This window comes from Gymnodraco acuticeps, unplaced genomic scaffold, assembly GCF_902827175.1.
Source record: "Gymnodraco acuticeps unplaced genomic scaffold, fGymAcu1.1, whole genome shotgun sequence".
Lineage (NCBI taxonomy): Eukaryota > Metazoa > Chordata > Actinopteri > Perciformes > Bathydraconidae > Gymnodraco > Gymnodraco acuticeps.
The window spans coordinates 14,305-35,249 of NW_022990720.1; the positions used below are offsets into that span (position 1 = coordinate 14,305).

The window sequence follows — 20,945 nt, forward strand, 5'->3', positions numbered from 1 at the left end:
ATAATCCAGATCTTTTGTTTTATAGTCAGTGTATTCAAATGTTTTTAGCAACAGTTGGTCTTGTTCCTTGATCATCTGAGACATATTAAAATGTTCCCCTATTGAAGATGATTGCCTCCATTCAGTGTGAGTCATGGTTGTGTGTGCTTGTTACCTTATGTGTGGTCCAGAACATGAAGATTATTGGTATTTATCCAGATCCTCCATGTTTCTGATGACCAGTACTTTGGCCTCCTCAGGTGTTCCGTTTAGCTTTATAAATATTTTGCAGTTTGTTGTCCAGGTGTTCTGAATTTTCTTCTGTTTTTTCATGAAGCGAGCCTTTCTGGCTATGTCGCCGTTGTACTTGGTCAGATGCTCGTTGATGTAGACATCTGATCCTTTCAGCTTCCTTCCTTGTTTGAGTAAGGCCGTTTTGTGTTTCCTGTTCACAAACCTGATGAGAATAGCCGGTTTGTTGCCAGCGTTACTCCTTGGCAGGGGGTGGCATGCCTCGATGTTCTCACAGCCCAGTTCGATCCCCTTGGACTGGAGGAAAGCAGCCACCTGTTGCTCCGTGGAGCTGACATCAAGCTCCCCGGGCTCACCCCTGTTGTTAACGGTCACAGCACGAGCGTATGACCGGGGTTTTATGTTGAGCCCGGTAACGATAACATTGTTCATCCTGGTATATTGCTCAAGGTCCTCCACTCTGCTCTCCAGGTAAGTTATCCTCTTGTCCTTCTCAGAATTCTGGATCCGCAGATCCTTAACCTCTTTTACAAGGTCCAAAATGTTTTTCTGCTGCAACCTGACAGCAGAAATTTCCTCCGCCAGGAAGTCGAGCGACTTTTTAATGTCCTCGACCTCCTCCGCAGCGATGGTTTTCTTTGGACCCATTAAGTACTTTGATAGAATCCAGCGATTAAGATGTTATATTGTATGTTACGCATGCACAACAGTAAATTGTTAATAGTCGCAAAAACTTCTCTCTGCACGCTGTTGCTGCTGCGTCACGTCACATGCAGCCCAGTTAAAAAATGACGTGTAATATTAATAAATTATAAGTCACAAAACACTTTCAGATTCAGATCCAGATTCAACTTTATTGTCATTACGTAGTACATGTACTAGAGACGAAATGTAAGTTTATGCATCTGACCAGAAGTGCAATATAGCAGTGTATAATTATACATGGAATTATTATAAATAGAATAATTATAAATAGGCTATAAACAGATGAATATATACAGTGTAAACGGCATTGACAGTCAAATATATAAACAGGTGGGTATGAGCGGGCAGAGTTCAACAGGGTAACAGCCCTGGGGAAGAAGCTGACCCTGAACTTGCTGGTCTTGGACTGGAGGCTCCTGAGGCGCCTCCCCGAGGGTAGGAGGACGAAAAGATAGTTTGCAGGATGAGAGGTGTCTTTGAAGATGTTGTGCGCCCTCTGCTAACACCGTATACACTGGATGTCCTCGATGGCAGGGAGTGGGACACCGATTATGCGTTGGGCGATTTTCGTCACCCTCTGCAATGCCTTCCTATTGAGCATTGTGCAGTTCCCATACCAGGCTGTGATACAGCTGGTCAGGATGCTCTCAATGGTGCAGCGATAAAAGTTCACCAGAATCTGAGGAGAGGTGATCTTTCTTTAGTCTCCTCAGGATGAAGAGACGCTGTTGAGCCCTCTTTAATATGATGGTGGTATTGTTGGACCATGAGAAGTCATCGGATATGTGGACCCCCAGGAACTTGAAGCTAGACACACGCTCCACCGCCATTCCATTTATGTGGATGGGAGTGTGTGTGTTGCCTTTCGATTTCCTGAAGTCCACAATTAGTTATTTTGTTTTTGTTGTGTTAAGGGCCAGGTTATTGTCAGCACACCACTCAGTCAGATGCTGAACCTCCTCCCTGTAGGCTGTCTCATCGTTGTTGTGGATGAGGCCGATCACCGTTGTGTCGTCTGCATACTTGATGATGGTCTTTGAACCATGTACAGGGGTACAGTCGTGGGTGAAGATGGAGTAGAGGAGGGGGCTCAGCACGCAGCCTTGTGGGACACCGGTATTTAGGCTGAAGGTCATGGAAGAGAGATTATCCAACCTGACATGCTGGGGTCTGTTGGTTAGAAAGTCTAAAATCCAATTACAAAGGGGGGCGTTGATGCCCAGGTCGTTGAGTTTTGTGATTAGTTTGGAGGGGATGACGGTGTTGAAGGCTGAACTGAAGTCGATGAACAGCAGTCTTGCATAGGAGTTGGTTTTTTTCAGATGTGAGAGGACGGTGTGAAGTGTTATGGAAACAGCATCTTCCGTGCTTCTATTAGTCCGGTATGCAAATTGATGGGGGTCCAGTGTCGGTGATAGGCGGGATTTAAGCTGTACTAGGACCAACTTCTCGAAGCACTTCATGAGAATGGATGTAAGTGCAACGGGACGGAAGTCATTCAGGCCTGCTGCAGCAGAGTGTTTGGGCACTGGCACTATGACGGTGGTTTTAAAGCACGTGGGGACAACAGTTTGGGCGAGGGACAGGTTGAAAATGTCCGTCATGACCTCAGTCAGTTGCCCAGCACAGGCCCTGAGAACGCGGCCTGGGATGCCATCGGGTCCAGCAGCCTTGCGTGCATTAATCCTGCTCAGTGTGGTGAAGACGTCAGAAGGTGAGAGTGTGAGGGGCTGGTGGTCTGCAGGGGGAACAGCCTTAGTGGCTGTCTCCTGGTTGTCCCTGTCGAAGCGAGCATAGAAATCATTCAGCTCGTTGAGGAAGGAGACATCGTTTGACGGGAGAGAGGGGGTGGTGGGTTTGTAGTCAGTGATGGCCTGAATGCCCTGCCACATTATTCGGGGGTCGGAGTTATTGAAGTGCTCCTCAATCCTCAGTTTGTAGCAGTGCTTGGCCTCCTAATGCCCTTCTTTAGGTGAGCCCTGGATAAACTGTAAGCCCGTTCGTCACCTGATCTGAAGGCAAGGCAAGGCAAGTTTATTTATATAGCACCTTTCAACACAAGGCAATTCAAAGTGCTTTATTAAAAAAAGAAAGACATTAAGAAAATGGCATTTAAAATCAGTCATTAAAAAGAAAAGATAATAAAATAAACATTAAAAGAAAAAATACATGGATAAAAGTTACAGTGCAGTTTAAGATGTGAATAGTTCAATTAAAAGCAGCGGCAAAAAGAAAAGTCTTTAGTCTGGATTTAAAAGTAGTTGCAGCGGACCTGCAGTTTTCAGGGAGTTTGTTCCAGATATTTGGAGCATAATAACTGAACGCTGCTTTACCATGTTTAGTTCTGACTCTGGGGACAGAAAGCTGACCAGTTCCTGAAGACCTGAGAGATCTGGATGGTTCATAATTTAGCAGTAGGTCAGAAATGTATTTTGGGCCTAAACCATTCAAAGCTATATAAACCAGCAGCAGTATTTTGAAATCTATTCTTTGACACACAGGAAGCCAGTGTAAAGACTTCAGAACATGAGTGATGTGATCCACTTTCTTAGTGTTAGTGAGGACTCGAGCAGCAGCGTTTTGAATCAGCTGCAGCTTTCTAATAGATTTTTTAGTGAGACCTGTGAAGACACCATTGCAGTATTCCAGTCTACTGAAGATAAAAGCATGGACACGTTTTTCCAAATCCTGCTGTGACATTAGTCTTTTAATCCTAGATATATTCTTTAGGTGATAGTAGGCTGATTTAGTAACTGTTTTAATGTGACTGTTGAAACTCAGGTCAGAGTCCATGACTACACCTAGATTTCTGGCTTTATCTGTTGTTTTGAACATTGCACACTGAAGCTCAGCGCTAACTTTTATACGTTCTGCCTTGGCTCCAAAAACCATTACCTCAGTTTTATCTTTGTTTAATTGGAGAAAGTTCTGACACATCCAGTCATTGATTTGTTCAATGCACTTACTCAGTGTTTGAATTGGAGCATAGTCTCCTGGTGAAATTGTTACCTAAATGTGTGTGTCATCCGCATAGCTATGGTAACTTATTTTGTTGTTTTTCATTACCTGAGCCAGTGGTAGCATGTAGATGTTAAAGAGAAGAGGCCCCAAGATGGAACCTTGAGGTACCCCACATGTCATATTTGTCAACTCAGATCTGTATGTACCTATAGAAACAAAGTTGTTTCTGTCCTTTAAGTAGGATTCAAACCAATTTAGAACTGTTTTCGAAAGTCCCACCCAGTTTTCTAGTCGGTCGAGTAATATGTTGTGGTCAACAGTGTCACACGCAGCACTGAGATCTAATAATACTAACACTGAAGTTCTGCCACTGTCTGTGTTTAAGTGGATGTCATTGAAGACCTTTACAAGAGCAGTCTCAGTGCTGTGGTTTGGACGAAAGCCTGACTGGAACACATCGAAACAACTATTTAAATGCAAGAAATTACTTAACTGTTGAAAAACAACTTTTCAATGATTTTACCTAGAAATGGCAGGTTTGATATGGGCCTGTAATTGTTCATTACTGAAGCATCTAGATTAGCGGTTTAATGACTGCAATTTTCAGGGCCTGTGGAAAAATACCTGAGTGAAGAGATTTGTTTACTATATGAAGTAGATCTGAGGCCATGCAAGGCAAAACATCTTTGAAAAAAATCCTGTTGGAATAATATCAAGGCAGCAGGAGGAGGATTTCAGAAGTTGAATAATGTCCTCTAGGTTTTTATCATTAATCTGATGGAATTGTGTCATGGTGTTTGAATTGATATTAGGTGGACATAGGGACAACACATTTGCTGTACCTGATGCCTGCTTGTCTGATTTTCTGAATTTTGTCAGTGAAAAAGGAGGCAAAATCATTGCATGCCCTGGTGGATAGAAATTCAGAGGCTACTGACACTGGGGGGTTAGTTAGTCTGTCGACGGTAGCAAACAAGGCACGTGCATTGTTTTTGTTTTTGGTAATGATGTCAGAGAAGAAAGACTGTCGTGCGTTTTTCAATTCAAAATTATGAAGGCCAAGTCTCTCTTTATAGATTTCAAAGTGAACCTGGAGATTTGTTTTTCGCCACCTACGTTCAGCTTTTCGACACTCTCTTTTTTCTGCTCTCACGGTCATGGGCTTTCTCCATGGAGATATTTTCTTCCCAGTCACTTCCTTTACCTTAGTTGGAGCAATGGCATCTATACAAATTTAAATGTTTGAATTAAAATGATCTACTAGCTCATTTACTGAGATGTTAGCAGAGGCAAGTGTGGAAGAAAAATTCTGAGTAAACATTTCCCTAGTATTTTCAGTTAAATATCGCTTTGTGGTTACCTCTTTTTGAAAATTGTTGTGAACAGAAATAGAGCTCTCAAAGAACACACAGGAATGATCAGAGAGTACAACATCAGTCACCACAACCTTAGAGATATTCAGACCCTTTGAGATAATTAAGGCCAGAGTGTGCCCCTTATTGTGCGTGGGCTCCGTCACATGCTGAGTCAGTCCATAGTTATCAAGAACACAAAACAGTTATTTGGCCCCTCTGTCCTGGGGGTTGTCAACATGGATGTTAAAATCACCAACAATGACTAGACGATCAAAGTCAATACACACTATAGACAGCAGTTCAGTAAAGTCATCAAAAAAGCTTGTACAGTATTTGGGTGGTCTATAGATATTTAGGAACAGAGCTCGAGAGGAGCATTTCAGCTGAAGGGCCACATATTCAAAAGAAGCAAAGTTCCCATAAGATGTCTTCCTGCATTGAATGGAATCATTGAACAAAATAGCAACTCCACCCCCTTTCTTATGCATTATTTCCTGACTCATAAAACTAAAGTTGGGAGGGGTTGATTCGATAAGAACAGCTGCACTGTTATTTTGTTCAATCCAAGTTTCCGTTAAAAACATAAAATCGAGATTGTGCTCAGTGATAAAATCATTGATTAAAAATGTTTTTCCTTCCAAAGACCTGACATTTAATAAAGCTAGTTTAAGTTTGTTAAATACACTATCAGTAAGAAGTTTTGTGACAAGCTGTGGCTGACATGGAATCACTGCTAAATTTGATAAACTCACACGAACGTTTGAGCACTTCCTGTTTCTAAGCTGATTCACTGCTCTTAATCTATTACCTATCAACACAGATATCGGCAAAGCTACTGGCAGGCAGGGCCCCGGCATGTCCTGGAAAGAGTTGAGAGTGCCATACGCCCTTGAGCCTGGACCCAGCGTTTTGTACACACACATCCTTATCAGGCTTCGGAGACTGCAGATGCTTTCTTGAAGGGAGGGGAGGTGGTTGACGTAGGCACGGTGATGGAGATGGGGGAGATGGTGCGGGGGTAGAGGACATGCTGCCAGGGGGGGAGGTGGTTGACGTAGGCACGGTGATGAAGACGAGGGAGATGGTGTGCGTCTCTGCGGTGATTTTGGTGGGCGTCGTTGAGGAGCGGGGGTAAAGGACATTCTGCCAACCCTGCGTATCGCCTTAGTTTGGTCTTTGAACTCCAGGAAGGAATCGGTGCCAACCCTCTGTATCTCCTTTGTGTGTTCAGCGATCTCCAGGAGGGTGGGCTAGGGTGAAAGGGTGAACGGAGAGTAGAGAGAGCTGTGGGGTGAAGGAAGAGTATCCTCAGAGGTGATAGGGGGGGTGAAGGGCGGTGGAGACTCCTCCATTTGTCTCCCATAATCAAGACATTCCTCAGGCGGGTGCAGTGATAGATTTTCAAGGTTTTCTGAGCGATGTGTTGTGTCTTTCTCTTGTTTTGATTCCTCTTGTTGCTTGTCCTTGGCAGAGGGAACAGATTGATGACGCAGGCAGTTGAATACGTTAGAGATAAACAATTTCACTCCTGATTTGTTCAGACAAACTCCATTTGCCTTAAAAAGATGTCTGCGGTCCCAGAAAAAGTTAAAGTTGTCAATAAAATTGACAGAATGGTCAATACAGACAGTTGAAAGCCAGGTGTTCAGTGCAAACAATCTTCTGAATCTCTCCACTCCTCTTTTGACTGGCGGTAGAGGACCACTGATGAACACCTCCGCATTTAGAGAGCTGACAGTTTCCAACAGACATTTAAAGTATTTTTTCAGCACTTCTGACATAATTTGTTCCAATGTGCAGTACCACATTCTTCACAGTCGGATGTTCAGCCCCAATATGCAGGATCTTCTCAGCCAAGTCAGAGACCATATCCTTGGGAAAACAGAGTACTTTGGTGTTGTTCTTACTACACAGACTTTTTACATCTCTTACAGCAGAGTCACCCACAATCAGAGTTTCAGGCCCAGTCGTTAGCTTTCCCTCTAGCCTTTTACTTTTGGAGTAGCTATTGGTCCTTACCCTGCTATGTGAAGAGGACGGGTTATCCAGGTCATCAGAAAGAGATCTCCGGTTCTCGGTCAGCGGAGCGTATCTGTTCTGGATTGGCACACTCGGTGGTTTAGGAGGATTTTTTGTAGTTCTCCCTTTAGCAGCTGTCCACGTCTGTTTCCTAGTAGGAACAGGGGTTGAAGAGGCGCTCTTCCTGGGTGATAACAATTCAGGCCAGCCGGTCGCATCACAGATTTCAGAGCGCTGGGCTCTGCCTGTTGTTCGTCCTCCCAAATCCCATGGAAATGATTTACTCTTCGGCCTTACACCCAGAGAGTTCGAGGGAGCACTACCACTTGTAGATTTATTACCCGGTACACAGCCCTCCTGTTCCTTGGAATCCTTGTAGCTGCTAGCTAGCTTTGAGTTAGCATGCCTTTGTCCATTATTTTGCAACACTGGTAAAGTGGTGTCATTCCAACCTAGTCCATTCACTTCCACGTAACTTCCAACCGTTGCATTTTCATTTCCAACACGGCCATCTTCTGTAGAAGTTTGTGGAAGTCATCTGTAGAGAACGGAGGCATTTTGCTGCTAACTAGCTTAAGCTAAATAGCATGCAGTAACATGCTTTAGCTGTTGCTAGGCCACGCTACTGTAAGACTGAGGTCAAAATATTGAAATATGGCTGAAACCCTCCGTCTATTTACGAAGAATATCTGTCCCAGTGATAGGTTGATGTCCAGGAGCCGCTGCTCGAAGTTTTCAGAAAAGAAAAATAGAAAAAGAGCATAAAAAAGTAAGCAGAGGCAAGAGCAAGCAGAAAAGCGTCTGCACTGTAAGAAGGCAAGGTCATGTAGATGTTTCGTGCTTTCAGTAGTTGGCAAACTTCTTTATTCATCCACGGCTTCTGGTTTGGGTACGTTGTTATCTGCTTCAGAGTGGTGACACTGTTGATGGTGGTGCTGATGTAGTCCAGTACGGAGGAGGCGTAGTGGTCAATGTCTGTATGGGAATCCAAGGTGGCCTGGGTGGCAAACACGCTCCAGGCTGTGTGTTGGAGGCGTGTGGTGCAGTGGGTTGAGCGTTGGTGTTCGGATCAGGGGGTCACCGGTTCAAACCCCACTGCAGTCAGCATGTCATTGTGTCCCTGAGACACTTCATCCCAAATTGCTGCTGTGAGGATTGCCCACAGTATTGAGTATGTAAGTCGCTTTGGATAAAAGCTTCTAACAAGTGACATGTAATTTGAAACTTGTCCTGTACCATAGAGTCTGCCTCCTCAGGCCTTACCTTGACAGTCCTCACTGTGGGTTTCACACGTTTGATGAGTATGTGGTGTAAAGGAACAGTGAGAGGTGGGGGAGGGGGATGGCATTGTATGCATTGGCCATGTTGGTGTAAACATGATCCAATGTTTTGTTGCCTCTCGTGGGGCAGGAGACATGTTGTCGGAATTTGGGGAGTACAGTCTTCAAACTGGAGTGATTGAAATCACCCGCAACAATGATAGCTGCCTCAGGGTGTGCAGTTTGTTGTTGGCTAATGGCTGTGTGCAGTTCTTTCATTGCAATTTTAGCATTAGCATCCGGGGCAGAGTTGGAATTGTATCTTAAACGTTTAAATGTAAAAACTTACCAATAATGCAATACCTTTTCTGAACCCATAACGTAACATAGGACCACATTTGTTTATCTATTTTTTTTTATTTTAAAATAAAATGGAGCAACACATTAAACCCCAAGTCCTCCATGATAAAACTAATATTCTATTGTAAACATGTTTTTTTTTTGTGCCTGGCATGAAGGCAACATTTTTACTTTGTACTATTTCTAAACTAACTTAATTATTATTATTATTTGTATTATTCTCTCTGAACTATGTTATGGAATCTGCCGGATGAGTTGAGGTATTCAATGATTATAAAAATGTTCCTTTAAAATAATTTTGCCGTAAAGCTGAAATCTAGTGCTTCACTTTGAGCACTAGATCTTTGGATCAGTGAGTGTGATGCCCGACTCCTGCAGCTATCAGCGCTCTTTGTCCTTTTCTTCCTCTCTTCCTGACACACAGGCTGAATGTCTTCATCAGTCCACGTGTGTGCTGAGGCTTTCTTTCTTCTTTCCTGTTATACTTCTGTACGGTCAGCCCTGCGGAGGGAAGCTTCTGATTTGATTAAAGCCAAACAGATCTCTGTGTTGTTCTGGAAAAATAAACCGTCCTACATCATGATCTGAGTAACTTTAGGGGCTTTTGGAGCGAATACTACTTTCTAACCTTAGAATAAAAACACTTAAAAGAGAAAGATGAAAGACAAGTAACTGGACAGGAGGTGAGAGCCAGAAAACATTTGGTCAATAAAACCTGCTGAATAATTCTGCAATATGTTTTCCATCACGTTGTTAAAAACATTTGATTTGTCCCCAGAAGAGCCCTAAAGGGCCATCAGTTTTCAGGGCCGTTTATCATCCGGACTCTACTGGACTTCTCCTGCTTTATATTCATCTGGAAACGTAGACTCGACTTCATTTCATATTTCAGGTAAATATAAGTGAAATTTTAAAACGTAATTCCTGAACGATACAGGTTTTGAATAAAATAATTTGTTTCAAAAGTGCTGATTCTCTGTCTGTTACTTTAGATGAAAAATAAGTAGCCACTCCCCACGCCCCTCTGAGAGATATTTGGTTTAACCCTTAGGCCCCGGCCACACGAGGACGAAAACGGTCGTTTGCGTTACTGTTTAGTATCATATAGACCGTTCGGCCACACGAGGACAACCGAATACGGCACTAAACGACTGCGGAAACGATAACGGGTCCCAAGGTGGATAGAACGGCATACGCAGCACTCTGGGGGGTCAAACGGCTCCGTGTGTACGCCCTATACGATCATTTTCTGATAATGATGAGGCAATAGCCCCGCCTCTCCCCACCTCTGCTGCTCACCCCCGCGTCAAAGTAAACTGCATACTGAATTCAGATTATTTATCTTTCTTATATGGACATATAGTATAGTATAGTATAGTATATATATGGAGTGAAGTCTAATCTGACAGGACGGAGACACCTCTCAAACTACCTAAACTAGTTATAAATATGTTTATTTTTACTGTCGGCCGGGTCACTCATTACTGGATCAGCTGCTGCATGAGACAGACACTGACGCTGTCCGAAGAGAAGGAGGAAAAAGAGAGGCTCCGTGTATTTTATTATTATATTATATAGAGTCGTTATTCATTTGTTTTAAAGCTCAATAAATAACAAAGAAGACCTTTGACCGGCACTTTTATAATTTTGTCCGGAAGATTTAAACTTTAATACACGTTGACAGGCGAAAAACTCTGCCCGGTTCCCTCGGCCCCCACCGCGGAGAATAAACAGAAGGGCAACCATGACAACCATGCTTCTTCGCTGCTTTTGTGGAGGAAGTTACAGCGCCACGTACAGGCTCCTGCATATGTACTGCAGCTTCTCCAGCGGTTGGAGCTAAACGGAGCTGTCTCGTGTGGACAGACACTATCCGGTGAATATTGCGTGTGGACGGAAGCTTTTCTGCGATTGCGTTTGCGTTAATCCTATACGTTTAGCCATTTTCGTCCTCGTGTGGCCGGGGCCTTAGATGCATAAGTGGGTCTTTGTGGACCCGGTGAGGTGGTTTTCTTGAAGTATCTTTGTAATTACATTTTTGTATCATTTCATATTCCAGCTATTCCTCAAAAAACATGTTTTGGATATCATGCCATTCAAATTTTAAATTTAAATTCTATACATTTTAAGAAATTGTAGTTTTTGTATTACTACCCCAAGCTTCCATAAGTGGGTCAAAAATTACCCGCATGCATTTTCTATGGGATCCTATGGGAACCTTTGATTCTTATCACCAGAGGCTGTCAGGACTACATTCACTGTAGACCACACAGACGACATCACAAGTGACACCTCTCAGGAAGATTATTTTACCCAGCAAAATCTGATACCTGTCAGTATAATAATAATAATAATAATAATAATTATAATAATACATTATATTTTTATAGGGCTTTTCAAGGACTCAAAATCGCTTTACAATATAAGGGAAGGTTAAGGTGGGGGGTATGGGACTATCAAACTTGATTAACTGGCATGGATTGATGGGGGGGGGGGCTTTGAGCAGACAGAGAAGAGATGAGTTTTGAAAAGGGACTGGAATACTGTGAGGGTCTCAGAATAGCGGAGATCCTGGGGGAGGGGATTCCAGATCCTGGGAGCTGCAACTGAAAAGACTCGGTCCCCAAAGCTGCCTAGTTTGGACTTGGGGGAACAGCAGACCGGCTGAGGTGGATCTGAGGGACCGCGGGGGTTGGTAGGGGGTGAGAAGACCAGTGAGATAGGGGGTGGGGGGGGTCAGATGGTGGAGGGCTATAGGTGAGGGCCAGTATTTTGTAGTTGATGTGTTGGGAGACGGGAAGCCTATAGGCGCTTTCACACTGCGGTACTTTTCTCACAAAGGTTCATGTGAACTTAATTCATGTGAACTCTTTAGTTCGCATGAACTAAGTACAGATCGCGTTCACACTGGAAAAAGTCCCTGGGGGAGGATTAGGCAAATTAAGCCGCTGACGTCACTTGTTCTTCTTCTGCTTTGGGCTTACTGGCAGGCCGCAAACCACTTCACGGCGTATACAGTAGGTGGCGGTATGCACTTTAAAGTTGCAATCCGCCAAAAACCGAGAGAAGAAGAACCAAGATAAGAACAACAACACAAACTTTCCGATCTCAGACATGATGGAGTTGATTTTTGTGCTCGTGTTATACAGCGTTGTAACTGAGTTATTTAAGCCACAAAAGCAGATCTACACCACCTCAAATGAAATAGCAACGCTGCTTCGGAAGCGAAGACGGTTAAGAAGCGATATCAAAAGGATTGGACGACGGAATGCACGCTCTCTGGCCTTGTTCGACCGTAGGGCGGCTGAGGATGATGAGCGTTATCACGTCATAAGAACAGCAATGGTAAGTTATCAGTAAATCATAATACTATCTAATGTAGGATTTGTGGAGTTATGTGGGTCATTCCAGAATTGGAGGACATTTCATGTCCCCTATATAAAAAAATCTTGGTGACCAACTTGCAAGTCAAATATAACATTTGAAATAGGGATTTTATGTACTTTTTTTGGTATTATTCTATTTATATATGTCTCTTGTAATGGTAAAATCAATTTGTTAAATCATAAACACATTTTAAATAACAGTAATTTTGCACAGAAGGTGTGTCCCTCAACATGCGTTTACAATCTTTTCAGTCTTAAAAGAGTGTGGCACTCTGACCCACTCAACCCTGTTACTGATATTATCAGAATAAAGCATATTAATTTCAAAGTTATCTTTCTTGCATTAGATATCCAAGTTTGTCCTTGCCTTGAAAATAGCATTACATGCTACATCTAGCAATAATTCCTGAGGTTAAAGCTCAAATTAGCATTGATTTTTAGAGTAACCGGGGTAATTCTTCATTGGAAAATATACATTTGATGCCTAGCTGGGAAAATCACTTTTTTTGATGGTTTATTATCTGTTTTTCCTAAATACATAACCATTTTTTATCAAATTAAAGGTTCATTTTTCAAAAATGTTGGTGTCTAAATTGTCCTCCAATTCTGGAATGACCCATGTTGAGTTAATTTGTGCCTTTGTATGTGTTCCAGATATGCGAATACTACGGTGCGCGTCGTATCCCACGCTCTCTCTACAATAGAACCTCGGCCTGGTGGGAGATGGTGGTGCCAACGTACACCGATGAGCAGTGGATTAAAGAATGTCCAAGCAGTCTTTTCAATACCTCTGTTCTCGCCTGGAAGCAACGTTGGGGAGAAGCGACACAAGCTTCCGGGAGTGTGTACCTGTGTGTAAAAAAATCGCCATAGCACTGTGGAAACTTGCGACCAACGCTGAGTACAGGACCATCTCTCATTTGTTCGGAGTCGGCATCTCTACGGTGTTTTGCTGTGTGCATGAGTGCTGCTCCTCTGTTGTGACACTACTCCTTCCTGAGTTTATGCCATGGCCGAGCTCTGAGAAGTTAAAGGAGATGGCGTTATTTTTTGAGCGCAGATGGGGTGTGCCACAGTGTGTAGGTGCAGTAGATGGATCACACATCCCCATTCTGAGACCAGAGGAACACCACAACAAGTATTTCAACCGCAAAGGCTGGCACTCGCTCGTCCTGCAGGGTGTTGTGGATGGCAAGGGCCTCTTTTGGAGTGTTTTTGTTGGCTTACCAGGTAGCATGCATGATAGCAGAGTGTTAGGCATGTCATCACTGGGTAGTTTTGTGGATAGGGGTGGTCTACTTCCTCATGTGACAAGGGATATTGGTGGACATGATGTGGGTTACTATATCCTTGGTGACTCAGCCTACCCCCTGCAAAGATGGCTGATGAAACCGTTCCAAGATAATGGAAGGCTCACACCCGAGCAACATGTGTACAACTACAAAACAAGCCGAGCACGAGTGGTGGTGGAGAACGCTTTTGGCAGACTGAAGGGCAGATGGAGGTGCTTGATGAAGCGAAACGACTGCAAGATTGACAAGATAAAAATCCAGGTGGCAGCATGTTGCATATTACATAACCTTTGTGAGAGTAATGGCGATGAGTACAGGGCCGAATGGACTGCCTTACCGGCGACCCAGCTTGATGGGCCAGCGCCAGCCATTGGGGAGGCTGGGGGGCAGCCTCCCCAAGACACGCGCACAGCCCTTATGAGGCATCTCAACAGCGTTGAAATTTGTTAATTGACAATAAAACTGATATGTTGTACAGTGCTTTTGGTTCTCTCTTTTATTTACCAGTCAAGACAGACACAATTACAATAGTGCAGACACACCACAGTTATAAGGGTGCTTTACAACAATGTACATTTATTTATATAGTGTCCTCTCAGGCTGATTTAACAAAAGGATATTAACCCTTGTATTTTCATTATTTATCTCAAAATGATATGATAAATTATTTGTGTGTATGCGTAAGACTAAGAGGAGAAATAAGCAAGATACAGGATCTGTTTAATCGCTATGTAGGTTCTCTTTTATTTAGCACAATAACGGCATCACGCTGTCCCAGGTGTGTCGTATAAGTTAAAGTTTTAGTACCAAAACAATATAGTAACAGTGGCAATATATATATAATAACAATACAAAATAAACTGTCCCAGGTGTAGGGATAGGCTCCGCAACAGACACTAGTGCAAAGTTAAGTGTCAGTATCAAAACAGTGGCAATATATATATAATCCATCCATCCATCTTCTCCCGCTTATCCGTGGTCGGGTCGCGGGGGTAGCAGTTCTAGCAGAGAGCCCCAAACTTTCTTTTCCCTGGCGACATCAACCAGCTCTGACTGGGGGATCCCAAGGCGCTCCCAGGCCAGCGAAGAGATATAATCCCTCCACCTGGTCCTAGGTCTACCCCTTGGTCTCTTCCCAGCTGGACGTGCCTGGAACACCTCCCTAGGGAGGCGCCCAGGTGGCATCCTAACTAGGTGCCCGAACCACCTCAACTGGCTCCTTTCAACGCGAAGGAGGAGCGGCTCAACTCCGAGTCCCTCCCTGATGACCGAACTTCTCACCTTATCCCTAAGGGAGACACCAGCCACCCTGCGGAGAAAACCCATCTCGGCCGCTTGTATCCGCGATCTCGTTCTTTCGGTCATGACCCATCCTTCATGACCATAGGTGAGGGTAGGAACGAAAATGGCCCGGTAGACAGAGAGCTTTGCCTTCTGGCTCAGCTCCCTTTTCGTCACAACGGTGCGGTAAAGCGACTGCAGTACCGCTCCCGCTGCTCCGATTCTCCGGCCCATCTCACGCTCCATTGTTCCCTCACTTGAGAACAAGACCCCGAGATACTTGAACTCCTTCACTTGGGATATATAATAACAATACAAAATAAACTGTGTAGGGATAGGCTCCGCAGCAGACACACCTTAGTGCAAGTTAAGTGTCAGTATCAAAACAGTGGCAATATATATATATATAATAACAATACAAAATAAACTGTGGAGGGATAGGCTCCGCAGCAGACACACCTTAGTGCAAGTTAAGTGTCAATATCAAAACAGTGGCAATATATATATATATAATAACAATACAAAATAAACTGGAGGGATAGGCTCCGCAGCAGACACACCTTAGTGCAAGTTAAGTGTCAATATCAAAACAGTGGCAATATATATATATTAGGGCCGGGACTCGATTAAAAAAATTAATCTAATTAATTAGAGGCTTTGTAATTAATTAATCGAAATTAATCGCATTTTTAATCACATATAAATATTTGACCTAAGAACAGTGAGAAGGAATTTTTTTCACATGGATTTTAGTATACCATTAGGCGCATTCACACCGCAGTACTTTTCCCACAAAGGTTCATGAGAATTTAGTTCATGAGAACTCTTTGAACCTGGGGGTGGATTAGGCAAATGAAGCCGCTGACGTCACTTCTTCTTCTTCTGCTTTGGGTTTACTGGCAGGCCGCAAACCACTTCACGGCGTATACTGCCGCCCAAAGTCCCCGGCCGGAAGTCCCCAGAGTTGGGGACTGGCTTCAGTAGAAGCTGCTGGGAGTCCCTGCAGCCTTCCGAGTAAATCGCCAGAACGCCGACACCTCCTCATCTCCACCGCTCCCATGTTTTATTTTGTGTTGCCATAAATTAGTCTCTCTGCATTTCTGTGCTGGGCTAATGCTAATAATGCTAATGCGAGGATAATAAAATGGCGGCTTCACAAAACTTTTTGGGAGTTTTACGGGGTGTGGTTTGCAATCCGCCCAGCCAATCAGAAATATAGCTCTTTTCTCACAAGAGAGCCGTACGAAAGTCCCTGCTCTCTAGAGCTCTCTGCTCTCTAGCAGGGACTTTCGTGGGGGTAAAAAGGTTCTCATGAACTAATTTTAGTACCGGCTCTTTTTGGTGTGAACGCGATAAAAGAGGCTAACGTCCACGCTAGCTGCTATATGTTTTGCATTGAGGTGATACTTGAGGCTTGATGTGCTGCGGTGATATGCGAATTCCTTTTTGCATAATTTGCACACAACCGTGCTCTTATCGACGCTTCCATCCGTCCGTTTTTTAAAACAACATATCCCACTGTTGTTCACTGTGGTTTGTTGTTGTCTGAAGTCATGAACGTTAGTTGGTGCTCCAGTATAATCGGTACGCCTGAAACTCATCCAGTGAGAAACGTTCCGCGGTGCAAAAATAAGTGCGATTAAAATGCGTTAATTTTTGTGTAATTAATTAATCTTAATTAACGCGTTAAAGTCCCGGCCCTAATATATATATAATAACAATACAAAATAAACTGGAGGGATAGGCTCCGCAGCAGACACACCTTAGTGCAAGTTAATTGTCAATATCAAAACAGTGGCAATATATATATATATAATAACAATACAAAATAAACTGTGTAGGGATAGGCTCAGCAGCAGACACACCTTAGTGCAAGTAAAGTGTCAGTATCAAAACAGTGGCAATAACATTACATGTCATTTGTTAGACGCTTTTATCCAAAGCGACTTACATACTCAATACTGTGGAGAACCACAGGAGCAATTTGGGGTGAAGTGCCTTGCCCAGGGACACAACGACATGCTGACTGCAGTGGGACTCGAACCTGCTACCCCCCGATTCAAAGTACAGCACAATAACCACTGAGCCACAGCCCCCCCCCCCTAATATATACACTACAGTGAAGAAGGCCTGTTGGATTTAACCAGCTCGGAAAGCACTGCCAGAAGCCCAACCTGGAAGGCCTGTTGTTGCTGCGCAGACACCTCAGCCTGGCGCGACATTGCGTCAGCCTGGCGCGACATTGCGTCAGCCTGGCGCGACATCACCATGACCATATTGTCGTCTGTTTCCTGGGACTTGTGAAGAGACAACATCTGTTCATCGTGCATCTCCCTGCTGGCCATGGCACGTCGGTCTTCACTCTCCTTGCTGGCCATGGCACGCCGGTCCTCCATCGCCGCGATGGTGTCTAGGAAGCTCTCATCCCGAGCCCGCTTTCCTAAGAGGACAAATAAGCAAGATACAAGATCAGTTTATTCTCCATGTAGTTTTACAACATACAAGGCATTTGTTTACTAGTAGGTTTTTCACAGAGACAACATTGGACAGGGTGCAGGCAGGGACAGTGTAAAAAATGCGGGTGTAAAGTAGAAGGTAAGATAGGATCAAATAGCATAATATATATACACACACTTTGTGTGTATACATATATATACACATATACACACACTTTATACATATATATACACACTTTGTGTGTATACATATATTATATATATATATATACATATATATATATATATACACATACATATATATATAATACACACACACTTTGTGTGTACATATATATATATGTAGTGCCCTTATTTATTGTTTTGTATTTGTGAAGAGTGCTTAATGTATGCTTGAACTTAGTTTTTTGTCAAAAATCTTAGGAGTTTTCTTACCGGAAGTCAAGCTACATCTAGCCCGGAAGTTTGTGAGAGTGAAAAAAGGCGCTAAAAGTGTAAACTATGTATTTTCACGGTGTTTCATAATTGTACCAAGACGGAAATAAACGTGATTAGTGGACATCAGTTCGATGCATAACGTTCTTTTCAAGACCAGAGTAGTAACAGTGTGTTTGTATGTACCTTTGCGTTTGTTTGGTGGCAAGGGAGACGAGCGAGGACTGCTGTCCCGATCTGGAGGGGAAAGCTCACTCGTTTCTAGACAGAGTTGTCCCATCTCTGCCCCTGAAAACACACGATTAGTTAGTGAAGCAAATTACAGAAACATTGCACACTCATTCACAAGTCAAAACGTATTCATAGCGGCCGAGAATAGCTAGCCAGCTAGCTGTTATTAGCCTGCTATGGGTCGGCATGCTAACAGTGTTAGCCAGTTCAGCCTAGCATGGCCAGCTCGATGTACTGAGCAAATAAAGGTACATATGAGACCAGTATTGTGCAGATTAAAACAGTGCAGTGCATGTAGTTTATTTTTACCTTCTTCGTCGTCGTCGTCGACCACTGAATCCGCCATTTCAGCGGCCTCCCACACCAGCGCACCCGAATCGATGGTAGACGCTGTGCCGGAGAATGAGGGCCTGTGGCCAGCAGAGCATCCAATACATCGTACCATTTGCTCGTCCTCCGGTCGTTACCACTTTTATTATTGTGGTCTTTTATTTTTTTGTAGTCCTGCCTGAGCTTCTTTATTTTGTCCCTGCACGAGTTAGCGTTATGGAAGATTCCCAGGTCGCGTAACTTCAGTGAACAACGGTCGTACATCTTCGTATTTGAAACTGCCTTTAGCAGAAGCCGCTGGGTCGCGTCCTCGGAGTAAATCGACAGAAGCGCCGACACATCCTCATCACTCCACCGCTCCGATTACTTCTTTGCAATAACAGTTGCCATTCTTTTAAAAACAGTTCTCTCTTGTAAAAACAGTTCTCTCTCCGTTGGTGCGCTGGGCAATAATGCGAGGAAATAAAAATGGCATTTTCAGAGTGTCACGGGGCGTGGTTTGCAATCCTTCCAGCCAATCAGAAATGTAGCTCTTTTCTCACAAAAGAGCCGTTCGAAAGTCCCTGCTCTCTAGCAGGGACTTTCGAGGGGGTAAAAAGGTTCACATGAACTAATTTTAGTACCGGCTCTTTTTGGTGTGAACGCGATAAAAGAGTTCACATGAACTAAGTTCACATGAACCTTTGTGGGAAAAGTACCGCAGTGTGAAAGCGCCTAATGAAGGTCTTTGAGGACTGGTGTGATGTGGTGCCATGATCTGCTGTGTGTGAGGAGTCGGGCGGCTACATATTTTACAATTTGGAGTCTATCGAGGGACGGGTAGCGGATGCCGTAGAGAAGTGAGTTACAGTAGTCAAGGGTGGGGGTTACCTTGGTTGGTGATTGGCTAATGGTTACACAAGCCAAAAAATCGTTATGACATCATAAAGAGGCCAAAATCTGATCAGCTCATTTTCAGACAGGTTTTTATAGAAATGGATCAGGACAAAAAGAGAGATAATCTTTGTTCCTGAAACTTTCAGAGTCTCTTTACACAGAGGGGACACATGTTGATGTAGAAGAGACATGAAGAAGAGGGGACACATGTTGATGTAGAAGAGACATGAAGAGGAGGGGACACATGTTGATGTAGAGGAAACATGAAGAAGAGGGGACACATGTTGATGTAGAAGAGACGTGAAGAAGAGGGGACACGTGTTGATGTAGAAGAGACGTGAAGAAGAGGGGACACGTGTTGATGTAGAAGAGACGTGAAGAAGAGGGGACACGTGTTGATGTAGAAGAGACGTGAAGAAGAGGGGACACATGTTGATGTAGAAGAGACATGAAGAAGAGGGGACACATGGTGATGTAGAAGAGACGTGAAGAAGAGGGGACACATGTTGATGTAGAAGAGACATGAAGAAGAGGGGACACATGTTGATGTAGAAGAGACATGAAGAAGAGGGGACACATGTTGATGTAGAAGAGACATGAAGAAGAGGGGACACATGTTGATGTAGAAGAGACATGAAGAAGAGAGGACACATGTTGATGTAGAAGAGACGTGAAGAAGAGGGGACACGTGTTGATGTAGAAGAGACGTGAAGAAGAGGGGACACGTGTTGATGTAGAAGAGACGTGAAGAAGAGGGGACACATGTTGATGTAGAAGAGACGTGAAGAAGAGGGGACACATGGTGATGTAGAAGAGACATGAAGAAGAGGGGACACATGTTGATGTAGAAGAGACATGAAGAAGAGGGGACACATGTTGATGTAGAAGAGACATGAAGAAGAGGGGACACATGTTGATGTAGAAGAGACATGAAGAAGAGGGGACACATGTTGATGTAGAAGAGACATGAAGAAGAGAGGACACATGTTGATGTAGAAGAGACGTGAAGAAGAGGGGACACATGTTGATGTAGAAGAGACGTGAAGAAGAGGGGACACATGTTGATGTAGAAGAGACGTGAAGAAGAGGGGACACATGTTGATGTAGAAGAGACATGAAGAAGAAGGGACACATGTTGATGTAGAAGAGACATGAAGAAGAGGGGACACATGTTGATGTAGAAGAGACATGAAGAAGAGGGGACACATGTTGATGTAGAAGAGACATGAAGAAGAAGGGACACATGTTGATGTAGAAGAGACATGAAGAAGAGAGGACACATGTTGATGTAGAAGAGACATGAAGAAGAGGGGACACATGTTGATGTAGAAGAGACGTGAAGAAGAGGGGACACATGTTGATGTAGAAGAGACATTTCATCAACACTTCTCTAACTTCTGGTCACTTTCCAAACAGTCTCAAGGAGGCAAGAGTAAACCCTCTCCTAAAGAAACCCACTCTCAACCCGTCTGATGTTATAAACTACAGGCCTGTCTCTCTCCTCCCGTTCCTGTCTAAATCACTTGAACGCGCTGTCTTTAAACAACTCTCCTGTTATCTCAATCAGAACAACCTTCTGGATCCGCACCAGTCTGGTTTCAAGGCAGGTCACTCCACAGAAACTGCTCTCATTGCTGTCACGGAGGAACTGCACACTGCCAAAACTGCATCCCTCTCCTCTGTCATCATCCTGTTGGACCTGTCTGCTGCATTCGACACGGTGAATCATCAGATCCTCCTTCGCACTCTCCAAAAACTTGGAGTTTCT

The 20,945-nt window shown here is 43.8% G+C and overlaps 1 long non-coding RNA gene across 1 annotated transcript; it reads right to left on the reverse strand.

Moving 5' to 3' along the window:
• Positions 1-17,172: 17,172 nt before the first annotated feature.
• On the reverse strand, positions 17,173-18,291 carry LOC117556358. Its single transcript, XR_004570541.1, has 3 exons — positions 18,281-18,291; positions 17,927-18,028; positions 17,173-17,289 (listed from the first exon to the last, which is right to left on the reverse strand). It is a non-coding gene; the product is annotated as an uncharacterized LOC117556358 (long non-coding RNA).
• Positions 18,292-20,945: the final 2,654 nt, after the last annotated feature.